We start from the raw sequence: 9922 nt of genomic DNA on the forward strand, positions 1-9922 counted from the left end.
AATATGGTGATAATTATAATAATTGAAAGTTTTACAATAACAATGTAGCAATGTGAAATCAGAGTGAATACTGATGAACCTACGAGTAGTTAATCTGCAGCTTCCCTTGGCTTTACAGAGCTGTGAGTGAACTCTCATGGCGTCATTTTTGGCCACATCCAGTTGTACCCTCGCTACTAAGCACCAAACAGCAGCAGACACAGTAAACACCTAGTGGAGTGTTTAGCATCAAAGAACCTCTTTTTCCTCAGCAGTTCATAGAGACCCAAAACAGAGCTAAAAGAGAGTGAATATTGACGATTGTAAATGAGGTGGTGTGGTGGTTTGCGCCGTCCGAGTCCTCCAGCTTCCTCCCAAAGTTCCAAAAACATGCACATTAGGTTAATTGGCTACCCTACATTCCCCTGAGGTATGACTGTGTGAGTGTGTGTGATTGTCTGTCTTTGTGTGTCAGCCTTGTGATTGACTGGCGATCAGTCCAGGGTGAACCCCACCTCTCACCTGATGTCAGCTGGGATAGGCTCCAAACATATTGTTTGACTATATGTTTGCCAACCAATAACAATCAACAATACCATCAACTAACAGATGAGGAAAAGTAGAAATGATTAGATTCACACAGACACACACACACACACACACACACACACACACACTGACACACCCTTTCTCATTGGACATGAGCCATGGGTGGTTACTGTAAGACTGCTCTGTCAGCACAATTTTTATCACTGGAAGGACGGAGGAGAGAGAGAGAGAGAGAGAGAGAGAGAGAGAGAGAGAGAGTGTGTGTGTGTGTATGTGTGTGCATCTGCAATAGTTGCTCTGATTAAAGTGGACCTCGGTGCAGTAATCAATACTCAGCGGGTCATAGTTAGTAGCTTTATGAGGTGCAGTAATCCTATCGCCTTTTATTTTATGTGCCAGTCACCCAAATCCTTCACTCATATTCACACGCTGTGACTTGGGTTCATTATGTGTATTGCTGATGCAGAGTTTCCTTCTCACTACTATTTAAAGACCTCACAGCAGCTCAGTCCTTTAGTGAAGGAATAGGATAGATAGATAGATAGATAGATAGATAGATAGATAGATAGATAGATAGATAGATAGATAGATAGATAGATAGATAGATAGATAGATAGATATTGGATTCACTGTAGCTTAATTCTTTCATGGATAGTACTTTGTAGCATTTTGCTCAGTAAAAGCTCTATGCAATGATATTTAACATATTATGACTCTCAGGAATATGGGTGCTAATGTGGCTAGTTTATCCTGCCAAGTTGAACAACAGAGGGTTTTCTAATTTAAGGAACACTGTTTTCAGCCAAACACTCTCGGCTATTAATTAGGATCACTTCACAGAACAGTTAACACACACAGACACACATACACACACACACACACACTTTCTGCTGTCTCTGTCCTGTGCTCTTTCTCACTTGTTGGCTCTCTCTTTGATGCGCCCATGTTCATAAGAGGGCACACACACATTCATATACGCTTAGATGCACACACTGAAGCACACAGATATGCACACGGACACGAGTAGGCACTCTAAAAGCTGGGGGTGGCAGCTCTCATATGTCATGCATCACTCTCCATGTTGGCTCTTCTTCATCTCCTCGTTTTCTTTTCTCACCTGAATCTGGAATCTGTTCCGCTCTGCAGTTAGTCCACCATTAGTTCAAAAAATACCAGTTTGGATACTTCAAGCTTGCTTTTAATTCAGGTGTTCTGAACTCCTGTCTGATCTGTCACCACTGAATAACCATGACAAGATTAGATTTGGACTGAAAAAGTGTTATTTCCTTCTGCTAGCAAGCTTCCAGGTGTTCTCCAGAATTAACCAAACACAAAACCTGCTCTGTAACAGGAAAGATTTAATGTCAATGTTACCTGAATAACCATGACAAGATTAGATTTGGACTGAAAAAGTGTTATTTCCTTCTGCTAGCAAGCTTCCAGGTGTTCTCCAGAATTAACCAAACACAAAACCTGCTCTGTAACAGGAAAGATTTAATGTCAATGTTACCTGCAAAAATATCAGAAGACATTTTTGACTTTTATCATTGTACAAAATTGTTGTTCCTCCTGTAGAATAAAAGTACAGACAGCCTGTATCTGTTCAGCACCTTGTGCGTAAATGACAAACCTCCTCTCGTTTACATGAAAGGAGCATCTGTTTGGATGGGGACGTTCTGTCAGAGGCACTCGGCAGGAAACTGTCTCCAGCGCAAATTTGTCTCCTCAGATGAACATGAGGAGTCCCGTTGTTACTCTCTATGCTCCCTTTGTGTCCTCCTTGGATGTGTGTGAGTAGACAGTATCACTTTGTGATGGTGGGCTAATGTAAGCATTCACAGCTGAGCAAGCTTAGGCTCACTGCTCTTTGCCCACAAGTTTGTGATATGTTGTGCGGGTTAAAGCTGATGATATAACGTGCCAAACCATCAGTGACGTGAAACATGTTCTCATCTATTTTTCACACTGCCTCTGTATTTTATGTGCCAAATAAAAGATTATAATGCATCTAGGAACTGGCTACATGAATTCTTAAACTGTGATTTTTGGAATTCATTTTTTCAAATGGATGTAGAGGAGTAATTTGTTTCAGACACAGTGGCTTTTTTGAGCCTCTTTGGGTTACTATGGAAGTCCCATCTGCACAACACTATTCCAAAGCTAAAGAGGTTATTACAGGTTTTATACAAAAACATCTCATCTCAAATCAGAGAAAACCTAATCTCTGCTGTTGCTGTCCACTGCACTACCTTCATGCTCATATTTGCTTGTGTGGTGGGCGTGAATTCAGCTCCCACCATCCTGTCACGTTCCTCTCTTCCCTGCATTGCTCCGTGACAATTCAACTGCACAAGCTTTCTAGGGCACGATGCGCTCCGCTCTGGATGCCTTCCAAGTGTTTTTGTAGAGGAGAGTGGGGGGGGGGGGGGGGGGGGGGGGGGGGGGGGCACAGCCTCCTGCAGTATTTTATTCCTATTTCAGACAGGTACACGGTGAAGATACGGAGCAGTGAGAGAATCTGCGCTGCTAACAACACTGTGTGGACAGTACAGTCTAGTGACTGGGCCTCTGGGGGCACAGCAAGGGCACAAGCACACTTCGAGTCTGGAGGACCTGAATTTCGAGAGGTCCAGTTCTGGTTATATTTTTCCATCGAGAGACAGCACAGTGATACCTGCTGCACTGTAACCGTGCAGCAACCCTGTCCCAAAGCCATACCCTTCATTTACATTTTGTCCCAGTCATCAAGGCCTCTCAACATATACAGTAACCTCACATTTGTTTATGTTTTCAACCCAAGCAAGCATCTTCTCTTCTCTCTGGAGTGTTTCCAGTTGTCACACTGAGCTCCTTCCTTCAACAACGCCTCAGTCTGCTGTTGGACCTCAGGGAGCGAATGATCTCTTGACACCACAATATGGCAACCTCTGATGTCACGCATAAGTGGAATTTTATAATTTCCTTCACGGCACTTAAAGCAGCAGCTGAGCTAAGCACAAATCCCCTGAAATATTGGTCAAAGTGTGAAGCTACAGGACAAACCTTCCCAACATTCAAATGAAAGTTAAATAATTTTTGTGATTTTATGTTTTTAAAAGAAGATACACTGTGTCTACCACTTAAGGCACAATAAAATCAATTTGATTATGTCACATGTAGTCAAATGTGTTGACAGTGTCTATGGAAAATTGGGCTTTGGGCTTTTACTACTAAGCATATGAAGTATACGAATGTTTGGTGATATCTTTGATCACAGGCTAATTTTATAGCACAAAACAGAGCCACTATAAACACAATGAACATACACAAAGAACAAAATCCTTATAAATACAAGAATGTTTTGGGAAAAAAAAGAAAGAAAAGAAATGACAAAAGAGAGATGACAAAAAGCGAAATTTAACAATGAAATACAGTTGTCTCATATATGAAACATATCTTCCATTTTGAAAAAAAAAAAGTTTAAACATCAGTCTAGTTATGATGGCTCATATCAGTGAATGTGCAGGAGTATTTTGGAGCTCAAAGTTGACACAGAAGAGATTGTTGATTTGTTTTGACCTTCCTTTGGAGAAAGGAAAGATTAAAGTATTGCTTTCAGAATCAGAATCAGAATGCTTTATTGATTTCCCTGTGGGAAATTGAGTTTGCTATAGTTGCTCCAACCAAGCTTAGAAATGTACAGGCCAAAGAATTATAATAAAAACAGAAATAGAAATATATCTAGAATACAAAACTAAACATATAATAAATTAAAAAAGCAGGTGTGCAAAATAGTGCAGCAAATACTGGGTGCGTTTGTTTTGGGACACCGCAGTGTTTCATGTGAATTATTATATAAAAGTGTGAGGTTCATAACAAAGGAAGCACTGGAATCACATTTCTCTCTCACAATTGCTGTAGAATTTTCTTGGATTGCTTGTATGTGGAAGAATCAGGACAACTAAATATACTGTTAAGGTAAAGATATGTAAAGGTAACATGAATGTGGAAATAAATAGTTTTTATGAGATTAATCACTTTTAAATAGGCGAATCACACCACGGTCTCATCCAGCTCTCTTCTCTGACCCTGGTGTTTGCGTAGTTTTATTTGTGCATAGTTAAGTCTCTTGTGGTCCTGCACGAAGGTGTCACCTGTGGCAGCCTGAGAGATGTGGGACTGACCTGAAAACCTTATAAAGTCAGCTAGTTAATCAGCTATTCTGGGAGCTCTTCAGTTCATAAGACCATTATAAGACCATTATACAATGTACTGTTAATCTCTGAGGCAGTCAGTCAACCAGTCAGTCATTCAGCCTTTCAGTCAGTCAGTCAGTCTACTCACTGCATGAAACTGCGATGCCTTTACGCATTGCAGCAGTACACACCTCCCTCTGTCTGGGACTTCAGAGGTCCTCTTTGGGTTGATGGATACACACACACACACACACACACACACACACACACACACACACATACATACACACTCCCTCCATCTCCTTTCCCCTCCTCCTTTCGCTCCCTCTGCCTCCTCCTTTTCCCTCTTTCAGTATCTCTGGGGACCTCAGAGTGCAGCAGAGATGATGGACAGCAGACTAATATCCAAAGCTAACAAGTCCTCCCCTCTGACTTCACAGAATAGCCTGACAGAGGCAACTGTGCCCTTCACTTGGAGGAATATGGCCCATTATAGTATGGAAAAAAGGTTGGCAACAATACGGCTTCAAAGAAAGACTTCAAAAAGACTTAATGGCACCCTATAAAATTGTAAATTGTAATTTTGAATATAAATACGGTGCCTCTGTGTTAAAAAAGATTTGAGATTTTATACTTACTTAGTCTAGTATCTACTTAGTCAATAAGGCATTGCACCACACCACGTACATTTTAAAATGTGTCACATTTAGTTGCATTTTCAGACCAAGAATGTCGAAATTTGCTTCTGATCTTTCAGAGAAGTGAAGTGAATCACAGTGTTCCTTTATAATTGTGCAGATGATAACAGATACTTTTATAACATGACCTCCTGCCCAAATGACAGAACAGATCAACTGCCAGTGACATCCAAACTGACATACTTGACTGTTGCAGAGTACCAACGACAGGTGTACCAGATGTCATCATGCAGGAAAAAATCATGGCTGGGATTAAAATAAATATGTTAACTGTGTAAAATGTATGACACGACATAAGTTAAGTATGTTACTTTAGTTAAAATAACTCTCATGTGAGACACAAAGAGTAGCGTCCTGGGTGAAAGTCCTGTGTTCACCCACCCACCCCAGCCAGAGCATATGAGCAGAGTTGAGTGGAAGGCTAGTGTTTAAACCAAAAGCTCACTGTGCTGAGAGACTCAAGTGGAGCGGGATGAAATCATACATGGTCTGACCGTGACCTCTTCTGTTCACTTTGTAACTCTTACACTACGTCCCCTGACTTCCTCCTCTCCTCCTGATTCCCATGGTGATGCCTAACTGTAAATGTAAACTAGGCCACTTGCACAGCACTAGCCCAACCTATAATAATAATAATACTTTAATAAATTTCAAATTATTATTACTATAAATAAATTTAATAAAGAATTAAACAATTTTCCCTCAAGGATAAATAAAGGAATTCTGATTCTGATTCTGAAAATACATGGTGATTTGATGTATGAATTGTTTGTCCTATTCTGAAACAGTAAGTGTAGGAACTTGCATGGGTTAAAAAGGGGATAGGGAGAGAGCTGGGATACGATGTGGTTTAAAATACAGTACAGTACTGCTGAAGGCAGTGTGTTCATCCTATCAGCTGCAGGAAGGGTTCATTTGGAGAAACTGAGAGAACTTGTCAATCATCTGCTATTAAAATAGTGTCTTAAAACGCAAAAATATTCTTTACATAAAATTTACTATGTATTCATAAAATCTATATGTAATTTATTACATGAAAAGCATCAGGTGGCAGAACCTTAAACAACATGTTTGGAGGTATTTTTGTTTTACAGAACTCTGCCGAAGAATGTATTCCTTTAAACCTGCAGTTATTAGACAACATGGAAAAATATAGAAATTTACAGACACAAAATATCATATGGGTGAGCATGTGTTAGAACAGAATATATAAAGTAATTTAGCATAATACCTTTAAATATATCACTACCTTTAAAATACAGTAGTTTATTGTAATTAAGATATTTATATAAGGTATTTCTGTTATTCTAAAAGGCTTCATGTGAACACAGCTACGGTCATGCTCCCATCATCCCAAAATAATCTCAGATGTTTTGGTCCCTTTTGTGTGTTAGTCAGCTGGGTGTTAATGCATGTATGATTAAAAGGTCTTTCCATTCATTGGACCTCAAAGGATGTTTTTGGCTACCATTGCATCTATGCTTCTTCTTCTTCTAAATAATCTCTCATGGGGTATATCAGTGCACGTCAGACGATTCAAAGCTTCAAAGTGACTTTGTCCCCATGGCATTCAACTGACATTCTGCTGGCTTGCATATTATATCACAATGAATGGGATTTGATAAACGTTCCATATATATTCTCCCCTGTGCCTTGGCAGCTGATACTTCATGAATCAGAGGTGGTATAGCGGCCACAAGGTGAGACAGCAGGCTTTTTGTCAGCAAAACTGTCCTTTATGTACAGAGATGTAGCCTCTGTTACTGGGAAAATAAGATTAAAAGACTAATATTATCTGAAATATCACAGACAATAAGCACCCAGGTTCCAATGCAGCAAATAGGTCTGATGCTCTAAAGCTGCTAAAGGATCTTGAAAGATTTTCAAAAGGACATTCACTGAGGATCCACAGAGGCACACACCTAAATTGCAGCCTTTTTGCCTTTTTGTTACATCATTTCTCAAGAAATGGCACAGCGGCACTAAAGTGCTGTCCTGTGACATAATCCAGCTTTCAATGAATTGCAGCAGTGCCTACAGGCAGAAGTTCGACTCCCAATAGATGCATTTCAATATCAGTTCCTCTTTGTCCAAGGGAAACTGCTTCAGTAGATCAGGTACAGGTTAAGTATTAACTAGAAATGCTTTTATCATTAGTGGCATTGCCCTAATTTAAATGTCATAGAGGGTGTAGTGAATTCTTTATGCTCACACAATTGAATGGTATAGTTTTTTTGGGAGAACTTATAAAGGTGTCAAAAGTGCATTGCTGCCCACCACGTGTTTTTGTGCTGTGGTTACTCATGGCTGAAAGTTTCTCTCTCCAAAATCTTCACTGTTTCTGAAAATTTCAAGAAGATGTGTTGATGTCAAAATACTCAAAATAACTAAGTGGATTGTTTTCATGTGACAGCAGTACTATGTTAATTTGCCCTTTTAGAATGGCATACAGTCCCTGTGGAGCTCCGTGCACATTTTGGAAAAAAATGCTAATGCATTTTCAAATGGTATTCAGTATAATGGTCCGTGTGTTTCATAGGTTACCACAGCATCAGTGTACTCACTGTATTTTCATTCCACTAGCTTCATGTATAGACTGGTAACTTCCTCTATTTTGGCACATACTCCTGGTGACTCATTACCTGGACAAAAGCCACAGGCTGACATGTGGACAATTAATGAAAATACAATGTTTTGAACTCCTGTTGTGAGACTAACAGAGACTGAACAAACAACAACTACATCATATCACTTCACACAAAGAGACAGAACAGTACAGGGTGCCAAATTACCACCTGGCTGTTTGAATATTGTGCTATTAAAAGTGCAAAGTATCCACAGAAGCACAAAGTGAAATGCTGTTAAAATGATCATCATTTACAATAATGCAGATTTGGAAAACCCTGCATTCAAATTTAAGAGCTTTGTGGCTTGGCCATGGATTTATTTTGCATGATGTTCTGACAAAGGGAGGTTTGAAGCTACACGGTTGGAGAAGGATATCTTTTGCCATACTTGGCCTTGAAACAATACAGTGGATTTGGGTCAAGAGCAAAAGTGACGGACTCCTGTCCTTAAAACCATGAGTCAATAAATCACAAGCATACAAAAATAATAACCAAAAAAAAAAAAAAAAAAAAAGGTGGACAGTCAGAGGACAACAGTATGGGTGTGAGCATGTACATTGTGTTGTAGTTTCCAGGCATTTCTAGGCAGTAAACAAGGTGATGGATGCTTGTGCCAGAGTGAGTTGACTGGACACAGCCTCCTGTGTCTTGATTAATTGATGGGAGATGCAGCAGTTTAAGCTCCCCTTGGTCCTCGCTGTGCTCTCCGCCTATCTGCCTCACTACGTTTGTGAAGTAAAGCACCGTTACTATGAGGCAAAAAGCAAGAACACTATATGGCACTTGCAGGGGCAGAAAAGGTGGGTTTTTTTTTAGATCTTCAGAAATGAGGTTATGTTAAAGTGATAAATAATTTTTGGACTTTATATTTGTCCTCTGTCTGCTTGTATTGCTCTTTTTCCGTTGGACACATATCAAGAATTGAATGCTATTCAATGTCTCAGACAAAAGGGAGAAAATCTGGTCAAATATTGTCTGTATTTAAAACAATTCATAGAGAGCCAAAGGCTCATTATTTCACAACCTGCAAATGAGAGACAGTATTGGACTACTTTTCTCCTGTAATACAATTTAACATGTACTTGTGCTAGCAAGTTTGACCATGGGTACCTTTGTGTTTATTTGTTCTTAGCAGCCAGTATACCTTATTGTACATTGACTGTAAGCTTGAACCCTGGCAGGCACAAAGGTTGTCTGTTTGACGAAGTTGTTTTCTGTGTTTGTGTTCACTTCAGCCTCTCACTGAACTCATTACTCACAAGAGACTCAGTTTATTTCCCTCCAGTCTCTTCTTTGTCAGTCTGTACATTCACAAACACTTCCTGTCCAGTCAGCAGTTAACAAGGAAGAAAAGGGACTAATTACAGTAGCCTACATTACACCGTGTCTCATTGCTGCAGACAGGGTGAAAAACAACAGTGAAGAGAAGTCCTCTTTTTAATACCAAAAGTTAAAAAAGTAAACTCTGAAGTCTCCTCTTTCTAGTAAATGGCTCCAGATCATAGAAGAATCTGACTGTTTATACCCAATTTCCCTCAGGGATCAATGAAGTATTCTGATTCTGATCTATTTCTCCAGTTATCTCTCCAATTATTCATAAATCCTTGTTTATTTGTCCATATGACCTTTTTTTAATTTGTTGTATTAAAGCTGCTCTAATTTATGTTTTTAAAAATAACAATGAATCAAATGATTAAAATGAAAGTTACTCACACCCACAATGATTCATCACCCAACTCTACAGTTCCTCTCAGAGGCTTTCAGCACCTTTAGGCTCATTGTTTTGGTTTCACAGCCTGCACCTTTGCTGTTTCAGTCTCAGCTCTCTTCACCCTTGTTTCCAGCAGGCAGCTTGGCATCAAAAGCTCTGTTAAACCTACTTTAAACTGCATAT

Source organism: Scatophagus argus, chromosome 2, assembly GCF_020382885.2.
Source record: "Scatophagus argus isolate fScaArg1 chromosome 2, fScaArg1.pri, whole genome shotgun sequence".
NCBI lineage: Eukaryota > Metazoa > Chordata > Actinopteri > Scatophagidae > Scatophagus > Scatophagus argus.